Source organism: Anguilla anguilla, chromosome 14 (assembly GCF_013347855.1).
Source record: "Anguilla anguilla isolate fAngAng1 chromosome 14, fAngAng1.pri, whole genome shotgun sequence".
NCBI classification, from domain to species: domain Eukaryota; kingdom Metazoa; phylum Chordata; class Actinopteri; order Anguilliformes; family Anguillidae; genus Anguilla; species Anguilla anguilla.
Genome location: NC_049214.1, coordinates 31,072,795 through 31,091,288, shown reverse-complemented (window position 1 = coordinate 31,091,288; position 18,494 = coordinate 31,072,795). Strand labels below are relative to the sequence as shown.

General features: G+C 49.3%; 1 protein-coding gene across 3 annotated transcripts in view; it reads right to left on the bottom strand.

Moving 5' to 3' along the window:
• Positions 1-18,494, bottom strand: part of LOC118212221 (nascent polypeptide-associated complex subunit alpha, muscle-specific form) — a 104,853-nt gene that overhangs the window by 22,902 nt on the left and 63,457 nt on the right. The gene's annotated exons all lie outside the window — the stretch shown is intronic.

Here is an 18,494-nt window from a genome sequence, read left to right as displayed (position 1 = left end):
CGGTTTGGAGCGATGCGCCGGGGACGCTGGTCCTTCAGCTCGCGTGACGCTAGCGCCGGCTCGTTTCAGGCGCTAACGCGCGCGCGCGCGTCCGCTAAACCCGGCGGAACGCGCTCCGGCGACGCAGCCGCCGCGTCGCCGCGGCAACAGCGACTCGATGTTTGGCGCGCGTGCGCCGCTCTCGTTCAGATAAATATGAAACGCAGCGTTCCCCGGACAGCCCTCCGGCAAAAAAACGGTGCGGCGAGGTGCGGCGGACCGCGTCCCTCGATCTCCCGCGAGCGGCGAGGAGTAATTAACATTCCGTCGGCGATCTGGCTCTCCGGTCCGAGCGCTCGGAGGCGGACGGCTCAAATTAGACGCCCCGCATGCGCCGCGGCGGAGTCCGGCCGCCGCTCGACACGGCGATGGACGCTCGCCGCTGTGGCTTCTCCCCGGAAAGCGCCACGCGCATTAATGCTTAATTACCTGCTTTAACTCCGTTCCTACATTTAATTAATTAGGGGCTTTCCCAGGAGTCCCTCTGTTCCATCTCACCCGCACGCATCCCCATCCCTCCCCCTCCCCCCTCAGTATTTCCATCATTTCGAAGTTTTTAATCGCTGTCTTAAAAAGACGGGCTATTTCTGTTCCCCTCACAGAGAGAGAGGGAACTGAAGTGAGTCAGAGCGCAGGCGAAAAGAGATATAGCCTATCAGTGTCTCTAACATGGCTGCCTGGTGTAGGTGGACTGAGAGAGAAGGAGGGGCGATAAGGGAAGATGAATTATGAAACTTCTCACTTGTCCTTTTGTGAAAGTGATTAGTGAGTCCGGTTGTGTTTTGCGGAGTGGGAAATAGCTTCGTCAGTCCTTTTTTTTTTTTTCTGTCTTTAAGCTTTTTTTCTTTCAGAGATCAGGGAACTGCAAGTGCGATATTGACAGTCTTGCAGTTTTTTTTTTATCATTTAAAAAAAAAAAAAAAAGGCTAAAAACAGCATTTGATTCATGCTCAGTTTGCAGCGGTCATCGTTTTAGGGCCATTTAGATGAATGACTGTGCTGCATATCAACTACGCAAGTCAGCGTAAATTTCATTCTGGGCCGTCTGGTTACACTGTCGTTTCGCTCAGGAACTAATTAAGAAACCAGAAACTGCTCACTGCTACTGCAGCTCCGTTTAGCTTAGTGTACATGCAATAAATGGAACAATTGGAAGGGGGACAAAGGCATCTCTCTCTCTCTCTCTCCCCCTCCCTCTTTCTTCCTCCGTCCTTCTCTCTCATTCCCTGTCTCTATCTCTCTCCCTCTCCCCCCTCTCTCCCCTTCTCCGTCTCGCTCTCCTCCTGAGTTATGACTTTAATAACTCGGGCTCAGATGGACTGGCAGGCAGCTCTTTAGCAGTCCGTGCGGCTGTGTTTGGCGGTCAGGGCTGCGGAAAATGCGGCCAAAACAGACGAGAGTCGCGGCCAAATCCTGCAGCCGCAGGGGGACAGTGGAGAGAGAGAGAGAGAGAGACGTGAACACCGGAGGAGAGAGAGAGAGAGAGAGAGAGAGAGAGAGAGAGAAACGTGAACACTGGAGGAGAGAGAGAGAGATTCAGAGAAAATAAAACCTTTTGTAGTTTTGTTTATCTCCCAAACGGAATCAGCGCGCTGTCAGAAGGTGAGCCTGGCGAGAAAAGCCGGGTTCAAGTCAACGTCTGTCTCTGCCTTTAATTAACGAGAATGTGCCAGCAGAAACAAGCGCGCTTTGGCAACTTCGTTTTGGTGATTGCTTTAACGCAATTTGAGTCACGGATAATGACGAATGTTGATTGAATCCAGGCCAGAGAGAGAGAGAGAGAGAGAGAGAGAGAGGGAGAGAGAGGGAGAAAGAGAGAAAGAGAGAGAGAGAGGGAGAAAGAGAGGGAGAGCGAGAGAGAGAGAGAGAGGGAGAAAGAGAGGGAGAGAGAGAGGGAGAAAGAGAGAGAGAGGGAGAAAGAGATGGTGGATGATGGGTTGGTTAACCTGAGGTGGGAGGGGTGGGGAGGGGGGTAGTCGAGATGGAAGGAGTGAATTAAAGTGGTAACAGTCATTTGGGAGAGGGGGAGAGACAGTGGAGAAGAAGCGGAATGCCTGAATTGATCTGTTTGTTACTGTATTGATCATGATGTGCTTCATACGGTTATGAAGGACTCTTATGCTTCAGGTAGAGCTGCAGTAATTGGGCGCTCTGGGTATGAAAAGGAAAACAGGACCACACTGATCTAGAACTCCAGCCCTCCGGACTCATGAGCAATAAAGTCTGGTTATGTGGAGGGTGGAGCTGATCCTGGATCAGTGCCCGCAATATGTACAACACTCCGATGCTCGGAAATTAATCCACTTCAGTGGGACTGCAAGGTTAACCTCAAGACGAACTTTCGCTGTCTGAAATATTTCGAAATGAGAGGAAGCATCAGGTACCCTTAATGCCAACTGAGCAGCATTTGAATGCCACAGCATGCCTAAGCAGTGTTGCTGACTGTGCGCATCCCTTTATGGCCACAGTCTGTCCTTTTTAAAATGGACACTTCCAGCAGGATGATACGCCATGTCGCAAAGCATTCCCCGCTCAGTCCCCAGATCTCAATCTAATACGGAGCGGGAGGTTCGCAGCATGAACGTGTGACTGAAAGGTGTACAGGAACTGTCTGATGCTATCGAACGTTTCCCGCACCTCGTTGAGTCCGTACGGTGAAGAATCCAGGCTGTTCTGGAGGCAGAGGCGGGGCCTAACCTGGTCCGTGGCCACTTACTGCGTTTATATGACAACAGAACTTTTAAACCCTTTTGAAAAATGCAACCTAACATTTTTCTTAATTTTAAGTTTTTTTAATCATCGCCTGATTCAGGGAAATAATTGTGCGTTTGGCACACTTTGATCTCTCCTGAATGTACATCGTTCTCTCCCATGTAAATGTAATTCTCTTGTGTGCTCATTTAACGATCATTTTGAAACGAGCACTTATTGTGCAAGTGCTGCATTTTCCCACCTACCCGTTTTTCTCAAATATAAGTATTTTTTCAAATTAAACATAATTATCTTTACTAGAAAAGGCAAAAACTTTTGTGGTTTAGATAAATGGGGCCAGTTTAATAAAAGATTTCTGTTAATGAGAAAATAGCAAGGACCATCAGTCTTGTACATTACAGTTTTTAGATAAATAATATTGATTTAGGGGATTGTGTCTGCGGTGGTTTGGCTGGTCAGGAGCCATACACTCCCAGTACTCCACCATCCCATCATGCACCTCTGCTTCTCTGGGATCCTGGCTCGTTATTCTCGGCCCTCTCGGCTAATCTCTGTTAAGGCTCCTCTCTTTGGGAGTCTTATCCAGGTGCTCCTCGTTCTTTTTCTCCTGGTGGGGGTGGAGTCAGCTCCACAGGACAGCTGACCCGCTCCGAGGAGACACAACCCCGCCCCCCCCCCACACACACACGCACAACCCTGAGGCCTTCTGTGCAGCAGTCCGAAAATGCCTCCACATCATTATCGCACTCTGCGTACTATGACTCCATGATGTACTTCCTTCTTTTTTTGTGCTCTCTCTCTTCTTTTGGAATGCCTCATTTTCAAATGGCCGGGGCGCCTTTACTCGGCGCTCATCGCTGCGACCCCCGCTAGCGATGCCTCTGAAGCACGGGACGTCAGCCGCTGCCTGTTCTCGCTCCGCGCTTCGCGAGTCCGTCTGACGCAGGCGTGAGTCACCAGGCGTTTCATTAACCGGCCGGAGTGTGGGTGACCGAGAGACCAGCAGGGGTCGCTGGTGCTCGATGACACACTGTCACCTGACGGGCTGAAACCCTCCCATCCCTGGGCGACGCCAGTGCCAACCCCCCATCGTCCTGCGGGCTGCTGGCCACGTTCGGCACGGGCAACGGGCTTAATTCCGTACCGCGGGCACGTCTCTGCACCCGACCAGTGCCAGCCAGCCGCCCGCCCTACATCGCCATTCTTTTGTGGAAATCATTCCCGGAAAACAGGAAGAAGAAAAGAGACTCAGCTCTCAGCTCAGTCAGTCTGCAGTGGGGGAAACGGCTCATCCTAGCCTCATTTCTCCATGCGTAACGACAGGCGTAAGTAGAGGACAGGACATCCCACACACATGTACACACACACACACACACACACGGCAACCTGCGATACTGTTTATGTTGTCGACAGCACTCCGACTCGGTGACTAGCTAACGCGGTGCCATCTCAGCGCGGTGGGGAGCTAGCGCCGCGTTCCAGAATAACTTCTTTTCATGAGATGGGAGAGAACGTCTCTGTGGATGCAATGCAGATGGACCCCAGCAACACGTCAGGCACAGAGTAGCAGTTCTCGGAGGGGGGTGGGGGGGGGACTGTAATTACAGATGCCTCCAGAAGGACAAGCTCTGAAAAAGGCCCGCTTCCTCCTCAATTGAGTCAAGGCAGCTTGCACCCCCTGGGCTGAGATCCAGGGGAAGGAGACTTCTTTGACAGCCCCGAACATGATGCTCCAATTATTCTCAAACTCAAAGTCAGGTTTATTTAGGGTGTACTATCACCAACCCCTGATTTTGTGGGGGTCCAGTGGTCTCATTACGAACTCCTCCACACAAGCAACCAACCAACCCTGCAGACAACCCCACATAAGCGGGCAACCAACCAACTGTGAGAACACCCCCACAAAACCAACCAACTGTGAGAACACCCCCACACAAGCAAGCAACAAACAAACTCTTAGAACAACCCCAAACAAGCAACCAACCCTTAGAACACCCCCACAAAACCAACCAACTGTGAGAACACCCCCACACTAGCAAGCAAGCAACCAACCCTGAGAACACCCCTGCACAAACAAGCAGGTCCAGCTGCCGAGTCATCTCTACAGGCCTTAAGAGTGAGGTTAAAGCATCAGACTAGCGCAGCGTCGTAGGGGTCAGAGAAGCGTGTAGCACCGCTCGGCTCCTGATGACACACCTCTCAGCGTTGCCCAATCACAACCCATTCTGGTGCTTGCATGCATGTGCTCATTTCTGTTTGTTTTTTTTTTTTTGGTGTTTTTGTGTTTCCCTCTTTTGTCCAAATCCTGTGAGATTTAGTCCCTGTCCTTCACTGGTTTTCCACTGACACATGGACTACAGAGCTTTCTAATTCAGCGCTATTACACAGTTGGTGTGCCGCTAGGTTAGAGGACTGTCAGTTCAGTTCTTTTGTGGAAAATGCCTGTATAGCCAAAAATGTTTTAGCTCTACAGACGCCCTCTCATTCCTGACTCATTTCCCTTTCTTGGATTATCCATTTCCTGTCACATGATCTTTTTCTTCCTGTCCGTTTCGTCATTTTTATCGACGGCACTGCAAATGAAACCGTACCTCAGGCTCTTCCTGCTCACCGGATACTCAGCTCTGTGTTGAACTTGCGTCGTATGACGTCCAGTCTCTTCACCATTGGACGGGGAAAAAAATTCCAATTTGATTTGATGCGCGTTTTGAAAATTCATTAAGGTGCAATAAATGTGGAGATTGATGAGCGGTGCTTTTTAATTAAGCCCCGGAATCTCCTGTGGTTCGGCGGCGAAGCAGAGGACAGAAGAAACACAGACGCTGAGCTTCTGCTGCGTGTATGGAGCTGAATTCACTTCCTCAGAAATCCCTGCTGGCAGGAGCAACGGTTTCTGTTTCTGTAGATATTTTATGTAAATAAATAAATAAATATTACAAGAAATCTGTTTCATTTAAGATTTCTTATTAAATAAAAAGAAAAGCATTCATTTAGGCCCTGAATTTGGTTAATGGCCAGAATAAAGGCAAACATCTCTTGGCTGAGCAACAGGTGACCATTTTAAAGCCTGACCCCGGTTTATAATTGTGTTTAACCATCTGCTAATCTATTTATTTCAGCCACAAACAGGAGAACATTTAGCTTTAGAATAAATGCATGAATAAGTAGAAATGCGTTTAACATTATTATTTTTGCATTAAATCGAATCAGAATGGCGTGGAACAATTTCTGTTTTCATCTGCCTATTTGAATGGGGGCTGGGGCGTACACATTAATTCAGGGTACCTGTCCCACCTTCTCTTTTTCGTGTGTAGCCTGATGAAACCGTGTGGTGGGGTGGGGTGGGGTGGGGCGGGGTCCCACAGGGTCCCCTGTCCCATCGCAGGACTGTGCGGAATAGCACTGAGCGCTGATGCGCAATGCGAAACTGAAAAAGAGCTCTTTCCCCAGATGCTGCTGCAGTCTGCGCAGAACACGCTCTTGGGGGAATGGGCCCGTGCTGTACCCCGCGCCGCGGCTACGCTACGTCAGCGCTAGCGCCGAACGTCCCGCGGCGGTGCGTGTCGTGACACGTGTGTGGCGGGCCGACGGGCGTTCACCTGAATCCCTTCGGTTAAAGTACGCAGCTGTGCAAGCAGTGCGCGTAGGTGACTGTGAGTGAAGGAATCTGAGATCAGCAGTGAAGTGAAGTGGCCATTTGAAGAGGAATGACTCCAGTGCTCTTTGCCAGTTGGTCGTCAGTTATGGCCGACTGCACAGTCCTGGTTAGCTGCTCTGGCCTCTGAGGAGCTTCTGCATGAAGCCCCCCTCCCCCCAACTCTCCCCCCCCTTGCTGTGGAGAGGGCCCTGGCAGGCCTGTCGCTATTCATTATCCAAATATGAAGAGAAGCAAAAAAAAAAAAAAAAAATTCTATCTCAGCAAATTTGCTGGGCTTATGGGCCGGTGCTCAAACAGGAGCTGGAGCATATGGTTCTGCTCGTAGTCTAAATTACACCGTTATTACATAAATTAAGCTTTGTCTTAAGCTAGGGTGCTTACATTTGTTCCAGGTGATTCTCGCCTGGGACGCCCTCGTACCCATGCGTTCTGGGTGTCTTACGGAGTGCGATGCGTGAACTTTGACCTTTGACCTGCCTCAGTGTCTGCTGCAGTGTTCGGTATGTGAAGGCATGGAAGGCGTATTCTATCTGGTGTGCTCTGGCTTGTCTTGTGTCGCTAGGAGTCCCACAGAACCATTTGTCCTGTGCAGCCTGTAGCCCTTGGCTAGGGGAGAGGACCTCCTTCTCTACAACACTGAGCAGTATGGTGCAAATGTCACTGTGTTGTAGTTCATTGCCTTCGGTGCTGTGGTTCAGTGTGTTAGGGAATTAATGTTACTTACTATCTGTGCTGTGCTCAGTGTGTTGGTCTGTGCTGTGCTCAGTGTGTTGTTCTGTGCTGTTCTCAGTGTGTTGGTCTGTGCTGTGCTTAGTGTGTTGGTCTGTGCTGTGCTCAGTGTGTTGGTCTGTGCTGTGCTCAGTGTGTTGGTCTATGTTGTGGCTGAGTGTGTTGGTCTGTGCTGTAGCTCAGTATGTTAGTCTGTGCTAATCTCAGTGTGTAGTTCTGTGCTGTGGGTCAGTGTGTTGGTCTGTGCTATAATATCTCTGAGTGTGTCTGTACTGTATTTCAGTGTGTTGGTCTGTGCTGTGGGTAAGTGTGTTGGTCTGTGCTATATCTCCGAGTGTGTCTGTACTGTATTTCAGTGTGTTGGTCTGTGCTGTGGGTAAGTGTGTTGGTCTGTGCTATATCTCCGAGTGTGTCTGTACTGTATTTCAGTGTGTTGGTCTGTGCTGTGGGTAAGTGTGTTGGTCTGTGCTATATCTCCGAGTGTGTCTGTACTGTATTTCAGTGTGTTGGTCTGTGCTGTGGGTCAGTGTGTTGGTCTGTGCTGTGGGTCAGTGTGTTGGTCTGTGCTGTGGTCAGTGTGTTGGTCTGTGCTGTATTTCAGTCTGCTCTTTGTGAGCCTGGGGTTTAGTGATTATGATGATTCATCTGAGCGGATTTCAATATTCGCTTCTTTTTCCCATCAAACCGAATGAGAGGCTTGTTGCCCTTTTCCGTCTCACGACGTGCGGACGAATCATATTAAGCCGTGAGCACCCAGCAGGCTCTGCCCTTTACAACCCCACGCACCGGCCCTCAATTACCCCCCCCTCCCCCCCCCACCAGCATCCGCCATCAGGGGCTGTGCATTTACACCCCTGACAGCATAGTTAGCCAAAGGTCAGGATTAAAAAATCCCTCTTTAAAAAATCCCTCCTGCAGGCTGAAACCAAAGGAGAGCTGCGCCTCTGACTCCACCAGCGCCTCTAGGGAATGCTCTCTTTCCTCTCTCTCTCTTTCTTTACCTCTTTCTTTCTATCTTAATTCCAGCTGAATCCCATTTTTCCTTCTCTCTTTCTTTGGTTCTTTCTTACTCCCCCCATTCCTGTCTTTCTCTATCTTGTCTCCTTTTCCCCCCAGTCTTTTTCTCTCCCCCTCTCCCTCCCACTCTCTCTCCCTCCCTCCCTCTCTCTTTCTCCCTCTCCCTCTGTCTTACAGTCTAGTCTTACATGGGGAGTTGGGTTTGGATGCTGTCTCTGTTCCCTGGCACTGTTACAGTGTGCTGCTGTCACCTGTGTGAATGAGGCGGAAATGCCTGTCCTTCGCCCCTGCCGCTCTCTCTGTGTGAAATCCGTTTGCCCGCGGTGGGGCAAGAGAAGACGGAGAGACGGAGAGAGAGAGAGAGAGAGAGAGAGAGAGAGAGAGGGATGGCGGGAGGTGCGCTCTAATGGAGAGCGAAGTGCTGTTCCTTAATGCTTGTGAAGCCATTCTCGCAAATTGCTGTGTAAAGTGCTGCTCCCTCCCTCCCCCACCCCAGCCATCCCCAGTGAGTCACATGGGTCACCGCGGTAACCGCTCCGTCCGCGAGATCCGTCCGGACAGGCGCTTTTTGAGGGGCGCGCTCGGGTGAACAGCGCTGTAAGCCGTCGCTACGGTAACGCTTCCCTAAACGCCGCGGCCGAGCTGGGCCGGGCCGGACGAAACCTCGCCACAGGACGGCCCGCTCGTTTCCTGTCATTCCCCGACCGAGTCGAACGATTTCGATCCTCAACATGAGCCCACTGTGCTTCGCGGGCTGGACCTCATCAGCCAGGACCCTAATCAGCCAGCTCTCTGCCCTCTAACCGCCATGCTCTCTGCTTAGCGTCAATCAATCAATCAATCAATCAATCAATCAATCAATCAATCAATCAATCAATCAATCAGTCAATCAAATTGTATTTATATAGTGTATTTCACAGCAATTGCCACAATACACAGACAACCCTGGCCTAAACCCCCACAGGAGCAAGCCTAAAGCAACAGTGGCAAGGAAAAACTGTCCTAGCTCTTGGGGAGATACGAAGAGAAAATCAACTGACAGCTACCCTTCGATCAAACCAGTTACTAATATGAGGGTTTAGGGTTAGGGTTATGAAAACAGTAAGTCTGAGGGTTGAGGCAAGTTTACAGTTGTGTTCAGCAGCTTAAAGAAAGGTCAGGACAGTGTGTTTTTGATTTTGGATAAGCCAAAAATAAATTTCTACTAGCATGGGTACCTATGACCAGATGTAGATATTTCCAGAGAAAACATTTTTTTTTATTACTTCAAACATATTATTTTGCATTTGTATTATTGAATTCATGATTGTGTGTTTTTTTCATTCATTTTAAATGAGAAATCTTATGTTTTAAGGTTCAGCTAGGGTTAGGCACTCTCCTCCATTATATTTGCCAAGTTATTGCAAATACACATTCATATTCCCTGATGTCAAAGCTGCTCAACTCCTTGCCCTTGTGATGTCACGGCTGGTGACAGCAGTCTGCAGGAAAGAGGTTCCGTCTGACCCTGTGTGAAAACCCTCAGCAAAATGGCGGTTATGAAGGCTTCTTTCCCCATTATTACCTGGCATGAATCTTTTAGGGGCTGATGCATGTTTCATGCAGATGAATATTGGATGGGACGGGAGTGACAGAGACCACCAGAGAGGGGAGGCCTTGTCCGAGGGCAGAGAAAGTTTGGGCGACCTCGCTGCCTTCCCTGTGACCCCCCCCACCCTGACCCCCCCTCCCCCCAGCCCCGCTCATCCTGGAGACGGGGGAAGATGTGGGCTGGCCTGCGGATTTGTGGGGGTGGGGCGGGCTCCCCAGCAGAAACCACTGAATCAAAGGGGCGGGGGGGGGGGGGGGCGCTGGGGGGTTATGGGACAGCCCGTCGTCCATCCGACTCTCAATCCATATACAGACCCCCCCTGACCCCCCCCCCCCCCCCCCACCCCCCGTGTGGCCGTGGGCTCGTTCCCCTGCTGGGGCACCTCTCTGTGCTCTCATCCCGTCTGCACACAACCCTCTCTCTGCTTTCCCCGTGTCTCAATAATGTACAAAGTTCTGAAGCGTGGTGGACTGTCCACTTCCCCTTAAAAAATACTGCAGAGTCAGCAGACCCCCCCAACACTGGCACAAAACCATGGATTTACACGAGCCCTTTATGGGGTCAGATCGACAAATATGTGATTGGAATGTTCTCAACCAAGCATTCGAATGCTGACGTAACAGACACTCCTGGTAACTGAAAGCAATGGAGTTCAAGAACCCTCGCTTCTAATTTCGGAGAACATTACAAAAAAAACCTACTCTTCAAATGGTTAATCATAATTGTCATTTGTATTAGCTTTATAAAAAACGCGTCCCTTTATAATGTGTGTATTTTACTGTTACTTGTCATTATAAAATTATATAAAGTCTTTGAGTGTCATTGTGTCTGAAAAAGGTGTTTTGAATAATCATTATTATTATTATTATTATTATTATTATTATTCCCATTTGTCTCGAGTTCGTTGGTTAAAATGTACCCTTTTTTTTAAGCCACATTTAACATCTGTATTTCATGCCTACCATGTGTACTGAATTTACTGAAAAAGAGATGGCTACAAGAGAGGGGTGGAGAAAGAGAAAGTCAGAAGGAGTGAGAGCTGGAGGAATAGAGAAATGGTCTGAGAGCTTGAGTGGGGAGTAGAGGAGGAGAGTAGAGAGCGAAAGAAGGTGTGCTGATCGGTCAGACCCCCCCAATTTCACCCTCTCTCATCCTGTCTCTATCCCTCCATCCCTCCCTCCATCTGTTTCCTGGTTTGGGGACTTATGCCAGCCTGGTGTTTACTCTTCCCGAGCCGGAGCGAGGGAGCGGACAGCGGCCCGGGAGAAGGGAGGTGTGGAAAACAGACGCCCCCCTCTAATTCTCCCCGATCCCAAGCCTCCCCTACCAACGCTCAGCTCCAGGCTCCTGGGCTATTTTCAGCCTCCTTCCCCACCCTGTGTGTGTGTGTGTGTGTGAGAGAGAGAGTGTGTGTGTGTGTGTGTGTGTGTGTGTGTGTGTATGTGTGTGAGAGTGTATGTTTATGAGAGAGTAGGTGTGTGTGTGTGTATGTGTGAGAGTGTGTGTAAGTGTATGTGTGAGAGAGTATGTCTGTGTGTGTGTATGTGGGTGGGGTTGGGGGTGCGTTGAGGGTGCGTGGGGGTGTCAGACAGTCTCACACCTCCCTTTCTTAATGGCCTTTATTTTCGGCCCTTGTTAATTAGCGCGGGCTAACTGGCCGCATGGTGCAGAAAGAGCGGCGCTGCCTGTCCCAGGCCCCCACCGCGCGGGGGTCCCGCCCACATTCTGCACAGGCGACCTGCGCGCGTTTACCCCCCCAGCCCAGCAGGAGGCCGGCGGGAAGAAAATGAAACACGGGCCCGTCTGCTTGATCTGGTCACACCCCGGCCAGCTAAAAAAAACAACGACAAAAAAAAAAAAAGGACAGGACAGGCCAGGACAGGACTTGCAATTTAGACCAGAGACTCATGTCCCGTACAGGGGACAAAAAAATGAATTGCCAGGTATTAGGAGGGGTAAATAAATTGGCTCTTAGTGCTACGTGAGCAGAACAGGCCGCTGTGTGTGTGTGTGTGTGTGTGTGTGTGTGCGTGTGTGCGTGTGTGCGTGTGTGCGTGTGTGTGCATGTGCGTGTGCGTGTGCGTGTGCGTGTGCGTGTGCGTGTGCGTGTGCGAGTGCGAGTGCGAGTGCGAGTGCGTGTGCGTGTGCGTGTGCGTGTGCGTGAGCGTGTGCGTGTGTGTGTATGTGTGTGTGTTTGGTGGCCCGCAAGCTTGCGTGGTTCATCAGCGTGACGCAGCTGCACAAGGACTCCCTTCCGCTGCGCGGACGTTGCCGTGGTGTTGGCGGCTCCCTCAATAAGAGCCCTACACTTTGAGTGGCGGGTCCTGAGCCTTTGATCCAGCCGCGCATGCACCGTGTACCAGATAATAATTATCTGATTGGTTTTGGGCTAAGAATTTGCAGATGCAAAGAAGTGGTACAAAAATAAATAAATAAAAGAACACAAGCTTTGTAGAAATAATAGAAGGAAAACCAGTTTTTCCCACGGTGTGCAGGACTCCCTGCCGACGTGGGCTATGCGTGGCAAATTGTGGTCACTCACTCACTCACTCATGGACGACCTGAGAGGGACATTTGGTGGGACGCATGCGCAGGTGGTGCTTCGTTTAGTAGGACGCATGCGCAGGTGCATCTCCCAAAATCACCACTTCCAACGGCACAAGATTTTTAAGCACAGCTTTATCACCTAATGTTACTTTAGCTAACCCTAACATGTTAGCGTTTCGCCTATTTTAGTTAACCTAGTTAGCGCGTACCACCGATACGGATGTATGGACACACGGGGGACAACAAATAACGTTGCAGAGGTGAGGACATGCCAAAGCTAGCTAGCTATATAGTTAGCCAAGTTTTACTCATGACACTTCGTACAGGTGCGCCGTGGGTCTGGACGGTTTCGCGCTTGTTATATATTCTGATAATGGGTTGACGAAACTGCTCTGGTTTCTTGCCAAAAAAAAGCACCATTGATTTCAGCTGAATTGAATAACGCATCATATCTTAAACAGAGACTCTGAAACTGCAATTTATCAGTTTAACTGGCAGGCACAAGGAGGAGGTAAGATAGCATCTATAAGCTGTGGACGTGGCACTGCGATCAATGAAAACTCAAACAACGTCGAAAATGAGAAACTGCGCTCGTGGCGATAACGGGCAAAGTAACTGATTTATATTTTTTGTTCAGTCACTGCTAGATAGTGTTACTACTAGCCTTATGCTAAATTTAGCTCAGTTAGTAGAGGGTGTCAGTAAAGTGACTATTGAAATGAAAAGCATCCGTGTTTCCCATGCTGAATGCCTGTTTGCTACACTTTATTCGTTTTTAAGCTCATCCTTAAAAAATGATAAGGATTCCGTATGAATTGACGCGAGGCGTCAACGTTTTTGGACTGTCGTCTTCAGCTGGTTGTCGCCGTTGTGCGCTACGCCATTGACAGCATTGTTCTTTCGCCGTGTTCAGTAGTGGGAATGAAAGCCGTCTCCTCATTCTTAAACAAGGAAGCTCGCGACCGGTGAGAGCCCTCCAAAACCCTGTCCACTTTGGCAGAAAGTGCATGTTTTGCCCCCCGGCCCTTGCTGCCAAATTTCCCAGGTTTTTCAAAAGCAGCCTACTGTAGTCGTGTAACCGAATCACATCGATGTGCAGCCCCCGCTGAAGCGTTCATGCCCTGCTTTGGTAAATACGCCATTAGGGCTTTAATAATGTTTCGAGTATCACGAGGGAAAGATTCAGGCTGTTTTTTTGTTCCGTCTGTGATTGATCAACATTTCAGCTCGCTCGAACCCATTCGTTCGCTCGCTGAGTTATTATGCTTTCGCTGAATTATTTATCTATAAAAGCGCGGTGCAGTTTTCAGACCGCCGCCTCTGCTTCGCTATTGTCTGTCCTCAAAGCAAAACCAGCCTACTTCACACTCGCTTTTCTGTTAATTATTTGAATAGCTGTGCCCGACTTCACAAATAAATCCTGAGAAAACTCCTTCAAAAGAGACGGTTGGCCCTCAACTACTTTCGCCAACTTCAAAGCTTACCTTGATATTGCACACGGGATATTACTGTACATTATTGCCAGCAGAATATTGACTTGCCTCCAGAACAGCTCAACGGAAAAGGAGGTCCTTGTGGGGACTCGGCTTCAGGTATGAGTCAGCTGCCTGCTACCCGCCCAGCGTCCTCTGAAGTGCCGAGCTATCAACCCAAAGGGCACCTGAAGGGAATCTTGGCACGATTGGGGTGTTCTTTTACAGGTAGATTTACAGCACAGTGTAACCTGTGTGCCAGCTGAGGAGCTTGCAGCCAGCTAGCTGACTACTTCACGCAATTAGAATCTCAGTCAGATTTACTGGCCAAATAGGTTTGCGCTTGTTAGAAATTTGTCGGGAAAGCTCGCAATGTTGGTTAGCTGGCTAACTTGCTAGTACGGTCACGAAGCCTGTTATTCAAATTTATGCCAAAAATTCTGAAGCATTTTTAAATATGTAACTTATAAAGTCACATTGTTGATCGGCATTTGCAAATCATCAATACCTCTGGCTTACATTTTTAACAGAAATAAGCTTTCTTTTTTTATTTTTCTTTTTTGAAACCGTGACAAAGTATTATGGGATACAGGTCCCATTAAAAGAGAAATGGGATTCTGAATTTGGCTGGAATAAGCCGTTTTTCATTGCGTATGTTTGCCTTTAAAGCGCAGGCGGGGGAAATGGCGTTTCGCAGGCAGCTCGTGGCTGAAACACTGCCCGAGAGCGCAGGACGTGCTCGAGGGTGGGCAGGTCCGTTTCGCTGCGCTCGCTCTTTATCGGACGCCCCGTGTCCCACGGCGCAGGCCCGGGGCCTTTGGCACCGCGGTGTGGCCCCAGGAGAATGCCGACGGCGTTATGGCTGGGATAGGCGGCGCTCGTAGGGACTGTGTAACTGAGCACGGCGACTCTGTTTACGCCGCTGCTCGCTGAGCGTTGAGCGCACGGGGGTGGGGGGGGCATGGGGGGGGGGGGAGGGGGCGGGGGGCGGGCATGGGGGGGGTGGGGGGGTGTCTGTCAGGTACACGGTGACGAGGCTCCCTCCCCCAGACGTCTTCCAGCGAGCAGACGAACGCTGTGATTTTGTGTTTTTTTTATTCCGTTCTGAATGACAGGGTGAAAGCCTAAACAAAGCGCTTAATGCACTCAGATTTACACTCAGAGTGCGGTGCTGAGGCACAAGTGCAACAATTCCTTTATTTTGCTCTCTCTCTCCTTCTCTCCCTCGCCCCAATCCTCTGTCTCTCTCCCTCTTGCTGTGTCTCTATTATTTCTCTTTCTCTGTTCTTTCTCTGTCTCACTTCTCTTTTTGTCTGTATTCTTTCTCTGCTCTGCCTATTCTTTCTCTCTCTCTCTCTCTCTCTCTCTCTTTTGTCTGGCACGTCTCCGTTCTTTGTTGTCTTTATCCCCTGTCCCCTCGGACCTGGACTCAAACTGAGGTGGGACGTGCGGACGTGATGGTCGGCTCTGTCGCCGAATCGCTTTTACGATGCCAAAAACAGTGATGTCCAACACAGAGTATTAGTATTCAAGCCCAGCCTAGGGCTTTGTCCTGTGAGCATCCTGCACCTTACTAAGTCTCCGCCCCTTTCTCTCCCCCCCCCCCCGTCTGCTTCCTGCCTGTCCTCCTCTGTCAAGTTGACATTCAAATTTCAGATGTTTTGTAAACAGGAAATATGTCATTAATGTCCATGAATGCTCTGAAAATACTGGTAAATGTATCAAGAAAAATTATAAACAAAACATAATAATTCTAATGATAATGAAGATGATGATGGTGTGATGTATGTGGTGTGTGAGTGAGCACTCAGTGTCCCTCAGGTTACAGCTGAAACATTAGGATAGTTGGCTCTTCTGGTATAATTTGCAGTTATTTCAGGCTGGGGTCTAGAAAAATAATGCTTTTATAAGAAGAGACAACATGAAAATATACTTTGTAAAACATCTCTCTTAATCTCTCTCTCTCTCATTCTGGCTCTGTTAGTCTTAGCGCTCTCCCACTCGAGCAACTGAATAACAAGCCTTTTGCTCCAGAGCTGCTCAGTGCTGAACACACTCAGTCTGATACTCCTCCTCATCCCTCATCCCCCAGATCACTGTGGGAACCTGCTCCCCCTTTCCCCCTCTCCACTCCTCTCCTCCTCAGTGCTCCCCCTTTCCCCCTCTGCTCTCCGCTCCTCTCCTCCTCAGCGCTCCCCCTTTCCCCCTGTCCTCTCCTCCACAGCGCTCTCTCTCTCCCGCCGCGCTGCTCTTTACGGCTCAGACTTGGAGGACGGCGGGATGCAGTACCGCTGTAATCCTCCGCACTCCGCTGCCATTATTCACCTTACTGGAGAGTGTGAGCTCCCATTTGGGTCATTTATTGAGTCCAAATGTTTCCCAGCCTGTGTGTGTGCCTGTGTGTGATCATGTGTGTAAATGTGCTTGTCTGTGTGTATGTGCGCATGTCCGTGTGTATATGGTATGTGTGTGTGTGTGTTTGTGTGTATGGTATGTATGTTTTTGTGTGTGTGTATGTGTGTTTGTTTGTGTGTATGGTATGTGTGTTTGTTTGTGTGTATGGTATGTGTGTTTGTGTGTATGGTGTGTGTGTTTGTGTGTATGGGTGTTTGTTTGTGTGTATGGTGTGTGTGTTTGTTTTTATGTGTGTTTGTTTGTGTGTATGGTGTGTGTGTTTGTTTTTATGTGTGTTTGTTTGTGTGTATGGTGTGTGTGTTTGTGTGTATGTGTGTGTGTTTGTGTGTATGGTATGTGTGTATGTGTGTGTGTTTGTGTGTATGGTATGTGTGTTTGTGTGTATGTGTGTGTGTATGTGTGTTTGTTTGTATGGTATGTGTGTATGGTATGTGTGTTTGTGTGTATGGTATGTGCGTTTGTGTGTATGTGTGTGTGTATGTGTGTTTGTTTGTGTGTATGGTATGTGTGTTTGTGTGTATGGTATGTGTGTTTGTGTGTATGTGTGTGTGTATGTGTGTTTGTTTGTGTGTATGGTATGTGTGTTTGTGTGTATGGTATGTGTGTATGTGTGTTTGTTTGTGTGTATGGTATGTGTGCGGTAATGATACCTGTTGCTCTGATAGTTGAGGTACAGTAATGTCAGAGGTGTGCATCCCTCTCACACAAACTCCAGCAGCGCATGCTACACCTCTCTCACACAAACTCCAGCAGCGCATGCTACACCCCTCTCACACAAACTCCAGCAGCGCATGCTACACCTCTCTCACACAAACTCCAGCACACTCTCATTCACATCCTCTCCATTAATTCTAATTGACTGGAATTAATCCTCATTATTCGCTAAGTGTTTCTGCAGATGACCTGCATTGTTCAGTTAGAGGAAGCAATGCCGTCTGTGTGTGTGTGTGTGTGTGTGTGCGTGCGAGTGTGAGTCTGTGTGTGTGAGTGAGTGAGTGAGTGTATGAGAGAGAGGGATTTAGAGAGTAGCAGGCAGTGGTGCTGAAGCTGCAGTTGCAGTAGGGGTGAGAGGTGTGTGTTTGTGTGAGTGAGTGTGTGTGTGTGTGTGTGTGTGTGTGTGTGTGTGTGTGTGTGTGTGTGTGTGTGTGAGTGAGTGTGTATGAGAGAGAGGGATTTAGAGAGCAGCAGGCAGTGGTGCTGAAGCTGCAGTTGCAGTAGGGGTGTGAGGTGTGTGTGTGTGTGTGTGTGTGTGTGTGTGTGTGTGTGTGTGTGAGTGAGTGTGTATGAGAGAGAGGGATTTAGAGAGTAGCAGGCAGTGGTGCTGAAGCTGCAGTTGCAGTAGGGGTGTGAGGTGTGTGTTTGTGCGTGTGTGTGTGTGTGTGTGTGTGTGTGTGTGTGTGAGTGAGTGAGTGTATGAGAGAGGGATTTAGAGAGTAGCAGGCAGTGGTGCTGAAGCTGCAGTTGCAGTAGGGGTGTGAGGTGTGTGTGTGTGTTTGTGTGTGTGTGTGTGTGTGAGTGAGTGAGTATGAGAGGGGTTTAGGGAGTAGCAGGCAGTGGTGCTGAAGCTGCAGTTGCAGTAGGGGTGAGAGTACGCTCAGCGCTCTGGGGTCCTCAGGAAACTCATCACATGTTCATTTGTGCTGATCCAGGAAAGAGGCAGAAAGCAGAAACACAATAACCTGCCCATTCCCAGCACAGTCCCAGCCGGGCCTCAGCGTCCCCTACCTGCAAACACAATTTACATCACCACCGGGAGGAGCTGCTGTGTGCTGTCACCCCGTCAGTGCATTACCAGCGCCGAGCTGTGTGTGTGAGTATGTGTGTGTGTGTGTGTACAGTATGTGTGTGTGCGCGTGTGTGAGTGTGTGCGTCCGTGTGCGCACGCCTCAGCCAGCGCTTCTTAAAGATGCACAGCCACATTTCTCATCGTTCCCCTTTACTGCTGCTCATTTGCTTGAGTAACACTCTATATTAATGCGCCATTAATTAATGAATTATTAAAATATTATTAACAGTCACTGCAGTACCTGTCCTGCGGTAGATATCGCTCACCCTTTAGAAATGATTTTAGGACGGGCACTTCAAAATAGCTAAACCGGTGAGTCCTGCCGTTTCTGTTCTGTGTAGCGTAAAGTCATGTTTGTAGGCTATATAAAAGGGTTGATTTGTGTCTGGCCAGCATTCGGCATGACAGAACATTCCAGATTTTGAGCACACTTTGGAGAACGCTGCATAAACAGTCTGAAAGTGAGACTGTACTGCAGTACCTCTGCCTGTATGGCCAGGATAGGACACCGCGTAACCACGGTCACGA